We start from the raw sequence: 20,585 nt of genomic DNA on the forward strand, positions 1-20,585 counted from the left end.
ATTGTCATGAAAAGTCCTAAGTTATTAAAACATTTAAAATGCCATATTCTATAATCTTTGAAAAATATGAAGAATGCCTATCTAAAATATATCTACGCACATCTAGAAAATATTAACTAACATGACTACAAACTTTACTATTATCGATTATCCATTAACAACCTATATTTCTTAATTATACCGTACATATTTAAATGAACTACACAATCACAATACCTTAATCAAAATCAGAAACACTTATATATATAACAAAATTGACCTTTAATCTCTATCAATAAAGCAAAATCTATACTAATGTAAATTATTCATATCTATATCATATCCCCCTTTAAATGTAAAAGGACGTTTATAAACCATATTTGGGAACATGGGCGCAGTTTTTTCTCTCCAAACTGCTTCCTGCTGAATGGGGGCGTCGTTAATTAGGTCTTTCATGGTATAACCTGTGTGCTAGTCTCATCTCAGTTGGCAGTTGAGCGAAGCAATTTTTTGAAGGCGTGCACAGGAACCATTCAGGAGGACGTGGTCCATCATACCAAATCGGAATAGAAGAAATGAACAGCGTCTCATCCTCTGTGAAAACAAAATAAGAAACTCCTTTCCAAAGTATCATATCCTTAGATCCAAATTCATAATATCTATGTTGGATTAGTTCAGCAGTATTTATAAATAAATATCTTTTAGCATATGTTTCTCCTTCCTCAGCATTTAAACAATTCAAAGAGAGCATAATAGCATACAGTATCAAAAGTCTCTGTGTATTTTGCATCTTTGTACGCTTTATTTTAACCTCTATTTTGTTTATTTTTACTTTCAACTCTTTGCTTTTTGAGACAGGTTCTCTGTATCTTTGACCTGAAGTAACTCTGTAGACCAGGCTGTCTTTGAACTCTCAGAGATCAGCCTGTCTCTGCCTCCCAGGCATTCGGGATTAAAGGTGTAAACTACTACACCTTGAACTCACAGAGATCTGTTTGTCTCTGCCTTCTAGGCACTGGGATTAAAGGCATGTGCTACTACACACAACAACTCTCTTCCTTTTTTTGTTTTTTACTTTAAGAACTTCAACTTTTAGTCTGCATATATTTTTAACACACTTTAAACCATTCAGAAATTTTTCTCTGTCTTTGAATCTCTCTTTACTGTATAACTCTCTTTTTCTGACCACATGAATCTTTAATTTACCAAGCGATCTCAGTAGGACTAAAGGCGTGGCTTTGCCAGCTAGATCCAGTCCATTCCTTAGCTTTCCAACCTCATGGCTGAGGTACTGGCTGTAGCCATGTTTACTGCTATAACTCTATGGCATTTCAAGGTCCCTGCCAGCAAGCGAGCTTCAGCAGCCTGTGCTCGCAAACCGCACAAACCGCCTGCATAAAAGAGTCAGAGTTTGTCCTGGCAGGACAGCCCAGAAAGCTGGCATTTTTAAACGGCGCAGCTTTTTTCCTGCTGCTGCTGAAAACCGAAAAGCATGTGTTCAGCTTTTCGTCAACACCGTTTAAGTGTTTCGTGGCAGGACCTCTTAATGAGCTGCAGGCTTTGCAGCTAAAGCTGAGTCAGGAAGCCTCTCTTAGATGAGGCGCTTGCTTGCCTCTAGCAAGCAGAGTAGAACCGAGAAATTGCTGCTACCAAGAAACCAGGCACAATGCTTTCATTTTGTTCAAGAATTACTTCCCAAGCTGTCTCAGGCTTTATGTGGAAGCAGTTGTCCACGTGGGCACCATATGTAGTATTAGGGGCGGCGGGGCCTCTTCCCCAGCACCCCAGCACCCCAGCCACCCGCTCGGCTAGCTTATGCCCGAAATAACAACACACAAACTGTATTCATTTAAACACTGCTTGGCCCATTCTCTTCTAGGCTAATTCTCACATATTAATTTAGCCCATCTCTAATCATCTGTGTATGGCACCCCAAGGTGCGCTTACCAGGAAGATTCTAGCCTATGTCCATCCTGGGTCGGAGCTTCATCCCGGGAGCAGGGCATGGCGTCTCTCCTGAGGCGTCTGCTCCGGAGAGCAGAGCTGTGGAGTCTCTGACCTCACTTCCTCTTCCTCCCAGTGTTCTGTCCTGTTTTCTCCTCCCACCTATCCTCTAACCAATAAAATGGGCCAGGGCAGTGCCTTTATTAGCCAATGACCTTCCTCCATCATGTATCAAATAAAGAGTAAACTGTAGGGACTCAAAATTAGTATGTACTAAAGGAAGCGTGAGGATTTTGCTCAGGTAGCCTATACACATTCATACAGGAAAGATCTTTCATGGTAGACACTCTACTGAGCATTCTGACCTTAAGGTGTGTGTTACTGAGTTTTTTAGTCGGTGTTCTTTGGTGTGAGGAGACACCATGATCACAGTAACTCATATAAAAGAAAGCATGTGTTTGGAGTTACCTTACATTCAGAGGTTTAGGGTATTATTCCCATGGTGCAAAACATGGCACCGTGCAGGCAGACATGGTGCTGGTGAGGTAGCTGAGAGTTCTGTCAGACTGGCAGGCAACATCAGGGAGAGAGAGACAGAGCCTAGTTTGAACTTTTGAAACCCCAAATCTAACTCTCGCATCATACTTCTTCCTACAAGGCCAGATATCCTAATCTCTGAGATACTGTACCACCCTTTAATTATCCAGCATTCAGATCTATAAGCCTTGGGAAGCCATTTTTATTCAAACCACCACACAGAGTATGCTCAAATTTGAGACATGGTTTAAAAAGAAAAGTTTCTGGCATATTTTGCTTAAAATCATGGAGTAGATTTTCAGAATATTAAAATGATTGTCAAGAATAGTTCTGGGCATACCAATCTTGTGTCAAAAATATGGTAGACAGGAACACTTCTGGATATATCTAAATTCTCTTCCCAAATAGTTCTATTTAAAACTGATTGAATAGAAAATCAAATGTTACACTAAGATGAACATTTGCCCCTATAGCCATATGTCCTACTGAGTTTATAATAATGATAGTAAACATCAAAACATATTATAACCCAGAAAGTATGATGCTACTCAAATCTGGACAAATATGTCAATTAACTAGGATACATAGTACAAATGCAGTTCTGACAAAGGAGCAAAAACAGTGTAAAGGAGACAAGACAGCTTCATCAACAGAAGGTTCTGGAAGTAAGTTGACATCTGCATAAAAACAAGAGAGAGCAGATAACTGACAAACTCTTAAAATTCAAAAAATAAGTTCTAAATAGAGAAGAAGCTTAAATTATACTAAAAAAGTTTAGAACTCTTTAACAAACCAAAGGAGAACATATATACATTATACATATATACAAATATATACATACACGCACACACACACACACACACAACACTTTAGATTTGCTCATAATCCTCCTGATTCAACACTAAAAGAACTGGTAAAATGGACTGCATTAAAATTTAGGTGTTTTCTGAAAAAAATAACAGTCAAGCCAAAAAAAAAAAAAAAAAAAAAGAAGAAGCAAGCCACAATCAAGAAGCATACCTAACAAAATATCTCTCCAAATCACATAAGAATGTTTTCAACATACTATTTTAGGATGTTGCCTAGGCTAGCCCATAACTCCAAGACTGAAGTGGTTTTCCTATATCAGCTTCTAAATTAGCTGATTATCATTGACCAGATGTTCATAGTTTTTTAAAGTTGTCAATGCATACTATCTAGTAAAATGCACTACTTTATATTCTGATATTATCATGGAACCATGGGAACAAAAAAGATTAGTGTTTAACAAGTGATATATTTTTATATCAAGCCGACAATGTATAGACAAGTAAAGGTTAACCTGGATCATTAACTTGATGCAGCTGAGAAGAGGAGCCTCAACCAAAGCATTGCCCACATCGGACTTGCTAGTCAGCACAGCTGGGCGGCATCTTTCTTGAATGATACATGATGTAGGAGAACTCAGTCCACTCTAGGCAGTACCATGCATAGCTAGGGAGCAGGTTTCCTCCATGGTTCCTGCCACTGCTACTGCTTGAATTCCTACCCTGATGTTCTTCAGTGGTGTATCGTGACCTGGAAGCGCAAGATGAAATAAACCCTTTCCTCTTCAATTTGCTTTTGATCATGGTTTTTATCACATCAACAGAAAAGCAAACTAGGACAGGCTTACATTCGAAAGACGTTAGTGCAGGAAACTGAGTGGCCATGAAAATAGAAATCTAGCCATGCTCTAAAAATGGAACATGGATTTACTGTAAAATCTATATCTGTGGCAAGCATAAAACCAAGCACAGAAAAGAATCTGTGATATTTTATTGGAAATGGTTTCTTAAATATGGCAGGAAAAACCTTGATTTGTAAAGTAAAATTGTGGCATTATGAATTTTTTACAAATGTAAAAATATTTTTCTGTGAAAGATACTGTTAAGAAGATGAAGACACACTGAAAATTGAGAAATAATTTGACAATGTACATTTCAGCATTTGTGTCTCAAATTTAAATAAACAATACAATTATCCATGGACAAATGATTTAAGTAAACACTTCATGGAAGATAAATGAATATCAAATAATCATGAGACTGGAATACTTAACATCCATCATCACCAGGGAACACAGAATAATGCACAGGAGGCACCATTCCATGGCCTTTATGATGCTAATATATGAACAGATTCCACATTAAGTAATGGAAAGGAATTTGAAGAAACTCAAGTTCACTCCTAATAGAATTCTTCCAATCACTGTACCAAACACACAGCTATTACATGATCCATCCACCCCATTCAGAGCTGTATTTCAGAAGGAGAAGAAAAACATTTCCATATAACCGAAACACTAACTTTACAGCAACACTTTTATAGTGTCTCCAAACTAGAAATGACCCAAGTATTTATGGATAAATGAATTGAGATACATTCATATAGTTGGAATACACTTAGCAATAAGTATGGAATTGGTAGCAAAATTATTACACTGAGTACAAGAGACCCACTTCCCAATACACAAAGGGTGTTACTATTTTTTTTATCTAAAATACTAGAAAAAATGTGAGCTAGTCTTGATAGAGTTAAATAGTTTCACAGTTATCTGAAAATGCAATATGACTCAGAAATAATAGAAGAACTAAAATGTAGAGGGAATAAATGCCTGGGTGATGAAAATGTCCCAGTTCCCATTGTGCTAATGCTTTCCAGATTCCTCTAGATGCAGCTATCGCAGATGATATAGATACAGACGGGGATAAAGACGTTGGGAGGCCGTGATACCCACACTAGCATGCATCACTGCATGTTCCGTATGCTGTGCAGTGTGATGCATGCCCATATGTCTCAGTAATGCTGTTATATAAATCTTTCCTCAAGCAATGAGCTAATTATAAGCCTTGTTTCTGCTATGACCATGTCCCACTACACAGCTCATATCCTTTTTAACCTCATCTTAGGAAAGAATGCAATAAAGCTAAAATTATGCAGCACAAAGTCAAAAGATGAAGTTAAAATGATAATATCATGTTCTGGAAGGGAACCACTATGAACACAAATGCTAAACAACAGAACAATACTTTCTAGAAATTACAGAGTTCAAAATCATGGGAAACATATGGGAAAACATCATTAAATCTAACTGCAAACTGATCTGTGAATTGAAAAGCACAATCAGGAAATGGTAAATTTCTTAAAGTGTTGCTTTTCTTGCCTTTAGGATGAAAATTGCCAAACTACAAACTGAAAGGAGCATATTTTCTACTGCAGGAAAAACTTAAACACATTCATTTAGAAGTAACTGAGGAAGTGGTTACAGGGAGATTAAATGCTGGAGCATAATGAGAAAGAACTTTTATAAATAGCAGACTTGCACAGGACCTAGAAGTTTAGAACACAGTATGAGCAGCAGCGTAAATGTCCATATGGTAAAGGAAGCCTAGATCATTAATCAAATTAGGATTTTTAAAAAGAGTTAAGTTATTTTCTCTCATGGCCCCTTTGGTAGTGATATTTTCTTTATGTTTTAACAAATAAAGCTTGCCTGAAGATCAGAGTGCAGAGATAAATCATTAGAGGTCAGGGAGTAGTGGCACACACCTTTAATCCCAGGATCTGGAAGACAGGCAGAAGGATCTCTGTTAGTTCAAGGCCACCCTGGGCTACAAGGTGTCTAAAAGAGAAACAGAGCTCACACAAAGGTGATCCCAACACTTGGGACCCGATCGCTTTAATCCCAGTACTAGGGAGGTGGAGATAGGAGGACACAGTCTGGAGATTCTGAGGACAGGATCGCCCCTTCAGTCTGAACATTGGTATAGGTAAAACGTCTCTCTAGGGGCTAGACACACTGCTTCTCTGATCCCTCAACTTTCACCCCCTAATATCTGATTCTGTTTTTTTATTTATTAAGACCTACTAGAATTTGTGCTACACTTTTTGACAGAGAAGTTTTTATATGACCTTCTTTATATAGGTATATAAAAAACAGGTATACAAACCAAATTTTTACTCATAATAAACCAAAGAAATTTAATTTAAAATGTTTTGTTATGCAAAACAGTTTTACAATTTATTAATAACAAAATACATTTTCTGTACTAATGAGAAGGGCTTGCTTACTGAATTTCATGGGAAGAATTAAAGCTTGGCAGAGTATTTGGCGCAGTGGGAGATTTGAATAAGCTACTTTTCACTTACTGTGATTAAAAAAAAATCCAGAACCAATTGTTGACTTACAAAAGAAAGAGTTTACTTTGGCTTATGATTCCACAAGGACAGGAAGTCACGACAGGAAGCAGGAGGCATGGTGGTGAGAGTAGGAAGCAAAGAACAAACCAGAAGTGGAAAGCAACTGAACACACTCAGATCCTGGCACTGGTATCTTACTATCTTCATCAAGAGTACATCTATTAAGCCTCCCCAAAGAGTTCTGCCAACCAAGGACCAAGTGTACAAATAGATGACTGAAGGAGACATTTCCATTCAATTATGAGAATGTCACTTTGCCTAAATACATTGTACAATATTAACATATTGTACAAAATAGCAAAAATATGTGCGAGGCCATTGCAGAAACTGTTGAGAATTCTGTTTCAATCCTAAGACAAATTCGATTTTTTACTGAAACTCAAGTCATCAATCAAATAGCAATTTTAAAAATCAAGCATGCTAACATAATGCAACAAAATTATGCTAATTGGATCCTGGAACGATAATAGAAAAATATTGGAGGCTTTTGTCTTCCATAAATGAACCATTATGTTTCGGTAAGAGCAGAAATTTTTTTTTTATACAGTAAAGAACTACAGTTTAAAACTACATTAGTCTCGGGTCTAAATCGATGTCTCCCTAGCCGTGTTTGTTGGAATTGCATGGGATAGGGCTCTGAGACACAAAATGTATGTGTTATGTGTTTAAAACTTGTATGATGGAACTGCAGCAATTACTGCCAGAAAACACCTCAGATTAATCTTCACTGTTGCCAAAATCTTTAGACCTTCTTAGCTCTAAAATGCAGTTCTCTGGTCCTCAAATGAGTAATGAACTATCCATTGAAAAGTTGTTCTTAAGATTTACTTGTGAGGAAATTTCTAGACAGCACACTGAAATCAATACAAATATAAGAGATACATGAATTAATGACATATATAGCAGTACGAACTATAGAACAGAGGCTGAGGGAACTGGGATGTTAATCAGTTTTCTTTTCATCTGGTTTTGGCTTTGATTTTTAAGTCACAAAATCAGGTATACTGATTGTACTCCACAAATCTTGACTAGGCTATGTTAAACTGTTCTTTTTTCATCGTTAGTTACAGTAAAAAAAAATTTAGTTCCCTGAGTTTTATATGACGGGATATTAATCAAATTCAAAAAAATATCTCCTTTCTTGGGCAGCTCTTTCATCAGTAAGGTCAATAAAGTGATACAAGACAGCACTGAAGAAAGCAAAATCAACAATTCATCACCAGGACAGCCAAAACGGAGAGCTGAACTGGGGCACAGACTAAGAGGATACAGAGGTGAATCATAACAGGAAAGCTATAGAGTCATAGGGAAGGTAAACACCCTCAGATAAATCAATCAACCCAGTCTGAAGACTTGGCAAAGTCTTCATAATTCCAAGGAGCTACCTCACTGAGAACAGCAATAATGAAGAGAAAAAAATAATACAAAAGTCAAAAACCAGTAATCTGAGGTCTACAGTCTCAGCCATAAATGGCACTAGAATTGCTAGCTGGACAGTGGTAGCAAACAACATTTAGGAATAATGTGATCTGATGGGAGGTGACAGAAGTTATAAAGACACACCCAAAGTTTAGGAGTTTAGCCAGGGAAACAAGGATTCGTAGTTTTGGGCACTTGCTTCTCAGGAACCCTGGTAGTAGAGCACATGAGCAAGTTACCAAAGTAGAACAGATTGGATCAAGAGAGTAGAGCAGTTGTCTGAGGGACAATCTCTATCTTGTCTCTTCTAGTTTCTTATAGTGTCTTGGTAATGACTGTTCCCTGGAACATCCCTCTGTGTTTAGGCTGGATTGTCTTCCTTTGTGTGCCATCAGGCTTGTATCTCAGTGAATGTAGATTAGAGAGCATGAGCACTTCCTCCTAAATTCCTTAATTACTTCCTTTGTAGTATTGGAAAATGGTCATTTTTTAATCCATGTTACTCAACAGCTACAAGTGCTGACCTCTGGCACAACTATGATTACATGGAACTTCTCTGTAAAAGGTTCTCTATGTGTCTACACATATTACTTTACTAAGATTATATAATATATACTATATCACTAGTAAAAGAGAGTACAGTAACAACTTAAAAATAATCAAAGAAACAAGTTTTAAGATTGACCCCACGTGAATTGTCCCTTACAGAATTTCCTCACTGTATTTTGCTGATCATTTATAACCACAGAAAACCTTCACTTTCAGTTGGAAAAAGTGTTCTATCAGCTATTACTGTTTAAATTTTCACTAACAAATATAATTAAGAAGAAATAATGAAGACAAATGTTGGAGAGTGAAGGTTCCATTGCAACATAAGCAACTTTTTGCTAAATTGAGTAATATTTTTTGAATACTGTCCCTCATTACTTTGGACTACTTAGCAAAATGTAAGACACAGAAAAGAAACATTTTGGAATGTAATCTTCATCGCAGAACTTTCATGACAAAATGTATTGAAGTCTAATTAATCAGCAAAGAAATGTGATCCTGAACTGTAGCATCTACCAATTTTCTCGCTGTGATTATTTCCACCATGTATGTTCATGTAAAGTTCAGTAAGATAAAAAGAAAGAGATGAATCTGATGTTTATTTCTATCTCACCATTATTCTAAAAATTTAGGTGTATATAATTAAATTTTTCAGAAATAAATTTATCTGGTAACTGACAAGCTATAAATGGTCTCTCCAAATTTACTGCTAGTATATCACAAGATGATGACGATCAGAAGAAATAGATTCAAATTTTATGTCAGATACACTGAGGTTTAATGCCTTTGGATGTCTCTGTTTATCTAGGACTGTTGATGGGACTCCCATGCAGGTAGAGCTTTAAACCAGAATACCAAGCTATCATGTGAATCATCTAAAAAAATTCAATAATAATGAGCACTATAAAAATGTCTGTTCAGTTTTTTTTCAAGCTGATGGTCTCCAGATCAAATGCCCTTAGGATGAAGTTGGTGGATAACCTCTAATGTAGTCTGCTTGCATACACCCCAGCTAATTCCCAAGTTTGCTCTATAACAGTAAGAATGCCACTTCTTTTGTCCTAGCAGCTTCATAATCTGCAAAATACAGATATCTTCCATCACAGGGGTGTTGTAAGCTAGCAAATGTAAAAGAGATTACATATTCAAAGTACAATTACTCCACTAAGAAGAGTAATTAAGAAAATGAGTAGCAAATTTGGACAACTCCTTTGGAACCAGGCCATTAATTTCTAAGAAGGAAATGAGGGGAAAAAAATACTGGAGCAGCCTCCCTACCAGCTTTGCAGACTCTTTAGGGGAAAAGGAATCGCTTTGTGATGGGCCCTCTCACAGAGAATGAGAAGCCTGTGACCTCGGCCTGCTTCTATTATGCCAGCATCTGCAGTCAGTAGGTCCAAGTGGCATTTTTAAAAATTATATTCTATGAAAGAGTCCCTATGAACCAATAATTATCATTTACTGAGATTCACAGAGGTGCAGTAAATATCACTGCTTTTCTCCACCTGAGCTCTGAACCAAGGAAGTAAGGCAGAAGGACTGCAAGATTCCATCTTTTTATGGATGTCATAGGACATGGCTTTATGAGTGGGAAAGTGGGCTTCCTGATTATGAACTCCACTACAAAGCTCCTTTACTCACTATAGTAAGGACAGAGAATACCCACTGTGTACCTCTGTCCTGGAATGAAGCCCCTAAAATTACAGTCAGGAGTAGCAAGAGTGAAACGAATTTCTTCTCGGTCTACAGCATTGATCTGAAGAAAAGGATGCATTTCCTTCCAGGTTTCGCTGCTTCCCTGAGGTCAATGGAAAATGAGGTTATCTCATTTGTTATGCTTTAGTCTTAAAAAGTAGAGTCACAATCCTCCTCACTCTTGTTCTATGTTTTTCAGAATGATTGGCACAAGAATAGGGAATGGTTTTGAGACATTTCTTCCTAAGTAAAGAATTCTAGATGCCTGCAAAAAACAGTCTAATCCTCTTCAATGTCTGGCCCACTACTAAGTTTATTTACATAAGTACATAATTTATGTAAAGTCTTGCAACTGTCTGTGGTATATATCACAAGATTATTTTCTTTGAAAGTGGATATTACACACTAGTGACTGCTTAATATGGTATGGTTTTTTAATGAGTTGGCAGACTGGAAATTATAGTAAAATATTTAGGAATAGAGAAAGAACGAGAAGTAAAGAAATGTAAAGATGAAAAGACTGAAGGAGAGAGGGAGTAAGGGACAGGAAGAGAGAGGGAAGGAGTAAAGACACTAAAGGAGTTGAAACCCAGGGCCTACACATTCCAAAGCATAGATGAGTTTGTTACTGTCTAATGCCTACTCTCAAGCATGATAGCTGGGCTTAATAACAAACTGCAGTGTTATAGCACAGTTAGCAAGAGTATTCTTCTGAATGGTCACATTCTTACTGCTAAGAATATTCTCTTCTCTATAAGGGCACTGTGTTCTGAGTTCTAACCAGCTCAGGTGTCATACATACCACATGCTGAATTGATATATATTCCCTGGTTCTCACACCACTTTGTCGGAAATGAAATGAATGGCATCTAATACATAATGGTGTTTCTAATCATCCTAAAGATCAGCATGATCAGCCATAAATAAGAGTATAACTACAACCTCCCATTAGCATGTTTCTGTTATCCTCTCTCCACACAATAAACAAGGCTAAGGTTGTCATTCTTCTGCTGTTAGAGATTGATCATGCAACACTGACAAGCATTGATATATGAGATTAATCTCTTTAGCTCATTTATTTAAGGTATGATTCTTTCTCAGGCTCACGCTGGGTAAGCAAACAATAAATATCATCAACAAATCACAGGCAATTTTTTGGTCAGAAAACTCAAGTGAGAGAGAAAAATAATCATAAAGTTCATGAGATTTTTCTGCTATTCACATTTTCTGGAATTTAAAGGCTTTATTACAAAGTCTATCTAAGCACTCAAAATGTTCCATTCACTACTTGAGTCTGAAAGTAACATTTCAAATGCTTTATGTTAGCAGAATAGATACAGAATCATCTTTTAAACTTACAGCAATGGTAAATGAGAATCTCACTGTTTGAAGACACTCAGATAAATATGCCACTTGCCTCTTCACTTTGGATTGTCTGCCACACTGATGACTGGGGCTTACGATGGCTCTCTGCTTCCATTACTATGTTTCATTCATAGGATGACAGTAACAGGCTGCCTGAAAACAGAGGCCTGGAACAAGTGAACTCTTTATGTCTTTTATGGTCTTAAATATGTTGATCTGTGATTATGGGTAAAAGTTGCAATTTCACACAACTGGCATCCAAGGTAGTTAAGTGGTGAAATTGCTGTTATCATCAGCTGCCCTCGTGCACCACTGCAGCTTCAGGAGTGAGATATTTGTCTCCTGTTCAGAGTGCTCTGTGTGGTATCAGCAGCAGTGACATGAAGGACTGCCCCTAGCATCATGCTGGTTCTCCACTCAGGTCAAGTTGATCTCCTTTTGTACCAGGGGTACTTGACAATCAAGCCTCCACTTCAGGTCTGTGTCTCAGCTGTTGACACTAAGTCTTAAATCCTCCTTCCACTGCAAGAAGGTGTTTAATGCTGCTTAAGTAATTAGCATAAACTTAATACCGTAAGATATAATAATTCATCACTAATTAATTTTTTGAGTGAGAATCCAACTTGGGTCTCTGCACTGCTGTGGAGGCACCAAGAGGGCATGGTCACTTCTAGGGGTGCTGTAGAAATCTGTTAACTTGCCTGGAGACCATCAGAGTTATAGGACTTATTCTGTCTCCTATATTGCTTTTGGGGGCTCAGATAGCACCAAACAAAAGCGACTTAGGTGAAGAAATGGCCAATTTCACCTTTCAACTCAAACAAGCCATCACTGACCTGTAGATACATGCATGTCTGTGAACACACACACACACACGCGCACACACACACACACACACACACCCCACTGATAGATCTTCTGGATCTTTATTAACTATCAAGCTTAATTTTCACATTTTTGTGTTGTTGTTGTAAGCTCAATTTCTATTGGTGAACATTATTTCAGGGGAGACAGGAAATGGTGTGTTCCTGGTTGGTGGATCCAGGCTGTAGGTAGATCAGAAGCTTTCAGAGAACCAACGTCCACATGTGCTGATGTCAAGTGTTCCTCTGGAAAACTACCATCAAACTAAGGTGGCTGGAGGTATTATTTCAACAAATATGAAAACCAGAAAAAGCAGCAAACAGATGTTTCTAGTGATTTTATTCTTAAGAACCAAGATGTCTGTTGTGCTTGAAGGTAACTGTCTCCTATAAGCTCCTGTGTTTGGACCCTTGGTCCTTAGTGTGTAACACTACTTGGGAAGGCTGCATATTGCTTAGGAGGTGAGTCTAACTAGGAAGTGGGCAGACTTTGAGACATATGCTCGGGTCTCCCTTCCCATTCATTGCTGTGCCCTGGTATGAATGAAATGTGATCAACCCGATTCTGGATGCTGCAGCCATGCTGTGCTCACTGGTCTCCCTTTCCATGATGGAATGGTTCCTTCCTAGTATAAGCCAGAATAACCCCTTCTTTCCATAAATTAGTTATTTTCAGGTACTTAGTCATAGAAACTAGAAAAATAATTAATATAGTGTCCTTTTGTAGGTGAACGGCTAAATTAACAGTATTGCATCCAAACAATGAAACATTATTTAGTGCCAAATCGAACTGGCTAATGAACTGTGAAAAGAGAAAGAGGAACCATTATTTTATTATTTAGTGAAAGAAAGCTGCACAACACAAACTCTAAGATGATAACTATGTGGCATCATCATATGGAATGTAAAGTGTAGGCAGTGCTTGTCTGTCCTGATCGCCTGCTCCCAAATAACCAGCAACCATTTCCCAAATAACTGACTCAAAGACTTACTATAAATTAAAAATGCTCAACTGACAACTCAGGCTTGTTATTAGTTAACTCTTACATTTACAATAACCCATTTCTATTAAAGTACATCTAGCCTCAAGGCTCGTGGCTTTACCTGTCCTCCAGCATATTCTGCTCCCTCTGTGACTTCTGGCAACTCCTCTGACTCTGCCCTTCTTCATCTCAGCATTCTCTCTGTTGCAGGCTGTCTCGCCTACTCTCTTCCTGCCCAGCTTTTATTAACAATGAGGGCAACACATGTTTCTAGTCTACATATATTGTTCCAAAGCAGGAGAGACATTGAAAACAACAGTGGCTTTGAGGAGGTAGAAAGGGAAAGGGATAAAGTATTGCTTTACATTGGATTTTTAAAGAACTCAAATTATTTCATATATAAAGTTTATGCATTTAGAACCCCATAAATTATCTGTCACTGATTTAATCCCTGTGAAAACTGGGATCTAATTTAATATTATCCAAATATTGATTTATCAGTTCTAACAAACATACCAACAATTTCAAGACATTAATAGCAGGAGAGACTAAACAGAAGAGATTGGGTTAGGGATATACAGTAATTTTATGCAATTTCTCTTTATTTTTCTATAAATTTAAATCTGTTGTCCTAGAAATGATTTTATTGATGTTTTTGCAAAGTCTCATCAAGGTGTAGTTTATAGCAAATTAACACTTTATAATAAGAGAGAGAAAAATGATAGCCATGAAGGACAGAATGTATGTCTTTCATATATATATATATATATATATATATATATATATATATATATATATTTGACCTTAATTAAAACATAACTCCATGACAAGTCAACTCATAAGCCCAATGGAACAGGAGCCACTAGGGTAGAAAAAGAATAAATGCATTAAACTTCAATGAAGGAGTACTTTAAAAAGAAATATATTTACATGCCACAATTAATAGATAGCATAAAAAAGATTATTTTCCATATGTCAAGATAAACATAAAAATGCAATGACTAGTAAAGACACTATTCCATTTAGATTTTTAGAAGCAGAATCATAATGTGCATCTCAGGATAGTCTGGAACTTGAGTGTGAGTATTTCAACATATATCAACATGTTCAGTTATATTCTTAGTAAAACCAAAGAACTAGCAACAAAAGCACAATCATGTGATGAACTTGTGCTGAGCTAGAGGATTCTTTGAGGTTTTATTAAAGTTAAGTTACTCACTGCAGATGCCAAGACAATATGTATTAGCTGCCTTGCTTTGTGCTTATGCCAGAAAAAAGAAACTGTACTTAACTCAGGCTAAGATGCACCCAACAGTGCGGTGGGCCCCTCTCTCCCTGGTAACAACAGTGAGAGAAATGTTATTTACTATTTCAGGAGAGAGATATAGCCAGTACAATTAAAATGTTGTAAAATTCTATGACTATCATAATTTGTATTTACAGTGAGAACAAGTTTTGAGACCTGCCACTCTTTGTTAATTTACTCATTCATTTAGAAATAGCGTCAGAGTTCTCGCTTTCCATTCTAGACACTGGCACACAGATATAAACTCATGAACATACGCATGCCATGATGCTTTTGATTAGTGGGAAGGAAGAAAATAAGCCAGACAAACACAATGGCATCAGCAACAGCGGGGAGATGCTGAAAGAGGAATCATTTGATATCTAAACAATACCACTGATTGCGTTTGTAGGTGCTAATCAGCTTTTTGTCATTGTGGCTAAAAAAAAGTAAAAGAAAAGTCAGGCTAAACTTATGAGGTGGAAATGTTTATTTTGGCTGACAGATCTGGAAGTTTCTGAACATACTTAGTTAGCTCTATTGTTAGACCTGGAGCAAAGAAGTGCCCCATCACTTGGAAGACATGTTAGAGGAAACCTATGAGATTATGGACTCTGAGAAGCAAAGAAAGAAGACAGGATATAAATATTCCCCCTGAAAAGTAAACCCCATTGGCCCAAATCTTCCCACTAGCCCCACCTCCTGCAGGAACTATTTTTTCACAAGGTTCCACAGATTAGGAAATAAACCCCAAACACCTGCGTCTCTGGGAAACTCCTCTTTAGTCCTCATGATGCTCTCATTGAGCAATAGTGACAATGTACTAAACACTACTTTGCAATCATAAAACTGAGAATTCAGTAGGAAAGAGAGGAATAAATACAGATAAACAGATACATTTTTTAAAAGCCTAATTTTAGGTAGTTTTAAATGCTGTGTGGAAAAAGTAAGGGGTCAGGAAGAGGGAGGAAGGGATGAGGTGTATACATTTTAAAATTTGAACATCTTATTTAATTGACAGAAAGGGCTGTACTTGATATCCCACCAATCATATATAAAATGAATATATCCACTCATAAATGATGGCCGAGTAACTTTATTTTCAAAATCTGTAACCAGTGCTAACCAGTTAAGTGAAAATTGTGATGTCACTGTAGGTTAAGTCTGTATCCTTTTGCTTTGTGCTTTAAATAAATTAGCCTTTTGTTACTTTTTTACAAAGGTTATATTTTGTTTATACTATATAAGGCAGTTATTTATTTACGTAGACATGAATCGAATCTATTCCTCCAATTGCCGTTCCTTTTTGTGTGTGTGAATCAAACCTTTATGAGATTTCTTAGTGAAAACCTACATTGCAGGCAGTGGAAATGACTCAGAGGCAGAACACTAGAACAACATGAACAAGAACAATTGAATGGATTCAATTGCCAGCACTAAAATCAAAACAAAAAAGCAATGTATGTGTATGTGTATTAAAAAAAGGTATTAGATATCATGAACATATAGGCAAGTAATGTTTCTCCTTAAAGATCTTTGAAGAAATTTCCCCTTCATCTTCTGGCATCTGACTTTGGCAATGAAATATCTATTTTCCATGTAGTTGTCAGTTGTTGAATGTAGTTGTTAGTTGCTGAAGGCGATCTACAATTTATCTCTCATAACTTCAACATTTCTTTTTACTTTAAAGATTCTTTGACTTCATTGAAATACATATGATGGTGTTTGAATGTAGATATCAGCCTTTTGATTCTTTTTCCTTTCTTGCATGTTTTGTAAATATTTTTTAAGATAGCATCACACTATGTTGCTGAAGCTAACCCCAAACTCCTTTGCAGGTATAGTCTTTCTGGCTCAGTCTGCTACACAGTAGAAGCTACAGATGCACTACTAAGTCCCTCTATGGATCTACTTTCATAACTTACATTGGACTTAAGTGATCATTCATTTTAAAGCTCCGACCTAGTCGGACATTTGTGCACCTCTATCTCCCCTCTTACATATTGGACATTCTATGAGAGTTAGGAAGCTCTTTTCTTCATATATGTTCATATTTCACCTGCTCTTTTATGTTGGCCACTTCTTTTCATTGCTGTGCTATAATTACATTTTTCAGTTCTCTATAATTTCCTTCTTTCTATCTATTTTATTTAAATCACAAACCACAAAGTGGCAAGTAATTGAAAATGTTGGGAAGAGTACTTTTGTGTTGAGGACCAGAAGGTGTGAGAGGTAGCTGACAGGTTATGTGGGGCCCAGGAAGCCACCTTAACGCTCTATTCATTGTGTGTAAGACACCAGGACTTAGTCAGAACTGATGAATGTGATTTACAATTGGAAATTATTTTCTTTGAAAACAACAAAAAGGACAGAATAAGATGCATCTTCTTGGAAGGTTCATGCAGGAGATTATGTTGGCTTATGTTGGAACATTATAGTGAAGACAGAGGGAAGTGAGACATTAACCTGGCCATCCAGAGTACGGTGCTTTCTGACAACATTTCTTAATCTTGACACAGATGTTAAATTAGTTCTCCACTTCTCCAGATGTAAAAATTGAGGCTTTGCCATGCCAGCTAATCGGCTAAATTCACACAGAAGCTACTGAATGAAGACTTTGTTACCCAAAGTCTCCTAATTTGATGATCTTCATAGGCAATTGATAACAAGCAAGTAGAAAAATGTTTACAGAGGGTATGTGCAGCCTGTGGTGTGCAATGAAGAAAAAAAAAAGGGCTAATCAAAGCGCCTGAATGGAGAATAGCTGCCAAGAGACATGATCAAAATTGGCAGAAACAAAAACTGTGAGGATTATGAACATGAAGTTTTGTAAAACTGAGAGCACTGAGAGCTCATACTGCAGGTTATTCTTTTGACATTTCCCTCTTCTCGACTGTGGGGAGAACCATCCTAGCATGAGCTGCTTTACCGACTTCTTTAACTATTAATAACATAAATACAAACTCATGAACAAGATGAACAAGGCCCAGTTCCTTGCCGTTGGGAGAGTCAGAAGGGTTACATGTGTGTTTTAGGAGATGTAGAATAGCTATTGATGAGGAGAGTAGATCCAATACTGCCACAGCAGTATTGAGGGGTGAAGCCTAATACAGCAGATTATAGGACAGGTGCTTTGCTTAAGAACAGGTAGCAATAAGACAAGAAGAGTTCAGTATGAGAATGAGGGTGTATTTCCAATTAGATATATAAATGATTGAATTATTTAATGAGTGGTTCCCTCCTGTGAATGTCATTTCTAGCCTAAAACACTATCAGAACTTAAAATGCCAATTATCTTAGTCTTTATGTTCTCCAGGTCAATATTATATATATATAATTTATATATATAAATGTATTAGTATTTTTAACTAAAATAACTGCCGTTTTCTCACAGGTCATTCTAAAGAATATTTATTCTAAAGAATAAAGATAAATCTCAGAAGCATTCAGCTTTATTAAGGCACAATGAACAAGGAAAGTGAAGCCAGATGCATGGGGAAGTTCCTGTCCAGCAGTCTTTCACTGATGGATAGCAGTTGAATTGTGACTTTCATACCTACTGTATGGAAATTCTAAGGAAACTGAAAAATCGCTACTTGGCATGACAGACCACAGGACTCTGGAACGGCGTGCGCATACTCGACTGCAGTGGCAGCAGTCACTTCCTTTAGGAGATAAAGCACAAGTCTATACCTGGGAATATCTTATTCAGTGCTCATCATCTATGAAACCAAAGACAACGTTCTCTCTCATCAATAGCTCAGGAAAAAAAGAAAAGCTGTCTGGATAAAAAGAAAGGAGGCGCCGTCATGAACGAGAGTCCTGGCACTCTGCCCAGAATTCTATATACATCTAAAAAACAGTCCAAGAACACTTATTATTTCTATGTACAAGATAAGAACAGCAAGAAATTGCACTACACAGTGAAGCTCGATACCCCAAATTCTGCAGCCCAAATGCAAAGTGTAAACCCTGTCCTGTCTGCTTCTTCCTTGTCAGATTCTCTAGGGCAAGCAGAAATATCACATAAAACCTCTGCTTCTTCATCAGTAAATGGCTTTCCTGATAAGAGATGTGCTGACAATAAAGGAGGTTAACCTGAATGCTTCTTAATTGTACGTGATCAATAGTAACAACTTTCAAAGCACTTTCTTTCTATGAGACATGGAAGGAGTAATTACATTATCCTCCTGTAATGAACGAGCTACTGTCTATTGATCTGAGGACCAGGCTCCTTATTAAAATTATCTATTGGGTTGCATCAAATATATATGTCTATTATCATACTATTTGATTTTCTTTAAATCTAAGTTTTTATAAATAATCAGCTCTCACTGAGCCACAATGTGAAATAAACTGTACAATGACAAACAGTTAACCAAAGCATATATCGTTTATGCCTGGTTTGCTACAAACAATATTTTATTTGACACTTATAGAGATTTTCTGTTTCTTTATTCTTGGATTAGCAGGTTCTGCAGGAACCTCTCAAGCCTGTCCTGTCTCTGTGTTTAGATCTCCAGTTTTCTTTGTTGGATCCTCTGTTGTCCTGAATGACTCTCCTATATATTCAGTGCAGTGCTGGGATCTTCAGTAATGATCTCTGTCATCTGTTACCCTTACTTTTTCAATAATTGCTCTTTGCAGTGCTGGAATTTGTGAATTTTTCCCCATTCATCTTTCTTCCTGGGAAATATTGGCTATGATGTGTATACCTGCTACACAAGACATAACCTAAAGAATGTAGTGCCCTCTTTAACAAGCTACTGCCCTTCTGTACAGAAGTTCATACCAGAAATCACAGTACATAGCTTGACTCTGTGTCATTATAATTCTAGTAGGGCTTCTGTTTTATTTTTGTATTCTTTTGAGAATGTGTTTATTCTATTTCTTTGACTTTCTCTTCCCCTCCTACAATTCCTGTGTCTCCTACTTTTCTCTCCAAATTAGGGCCTCGTTTTCTTTAATTAGCATTGTGTCACACATACACAACTACACACATACACGACTACACACGTACACACCCACACACCCTTCTGAGTCCATTTAGTGTTGCCTATGTGAGCATGGCTGAACAGTTAGGATTAAATTCCAAATCTCTTTTTAAGAGAAATTGAAATTTAGGTAGCTCATGTACTACCCGGAAACAAAATCGAACTAATTAAATGAAAAGAATACATCAGTTTATTTATTTAGCTTTTTTTGCAGGTTCTTGATGTCTTTTATTATTTTTTTAATTTTTTTTAATTTTTATTGCTTTATAAATAAATTTCCATTCAAAATTTCCACTTCCTCCTCTCCTCCCCTTTCCCTCCCACTCCCCACACCCCTCCCCCTCCTTCTCTAGTCCTAGAAGAGGGCAAGGTACCCTGCCCTGTGGGAAGTCCAAGGCCTGCCCTCCCCTACATCCAGGCTTATGAAGGTGTGCAGACAAAGAGAATAGGATCCCAAAAATCCAGTACATGCAGTAGAGACAAATCCCAGTACCATTATCATTGGCTTCTCAGCCAGCCCCCATTGTCAGCCACATTCAGAGAATCTGGTTTGATTGCATGCTCGTTGAGTACCTGTCCAGCTGGCTTTGGTGAGCTCCCATTAGATCAGGTACACTGTCTCAGTGGGTAGACCACCCCCTCGCAGTCCTGACTTCCTGGCATATCTTCTCCCTCCTTCTGCTCTTCAACTGGACCTTGGGAGCTCAGTCCAGGGCTCCAATGTGGGTTTCTGTCTCTATCTCCATCCATC

The sequence above is a fragment of the Microtus oregoni genome, unplaced genomic scaffold, assembly GCF_018167655.1.
Source record: "Microtus oregoni isolate MIOR12 unplaced genomic scaffold, Mior012 000000F_ref0000247, whole genome shotgun sequence".
NCBI classification, from domain to species: Eukaryota; Metazoa; Chordata; class Mammalia; order Rodentia; family Cricetidae; genus Microtus; species Microtus oregoni.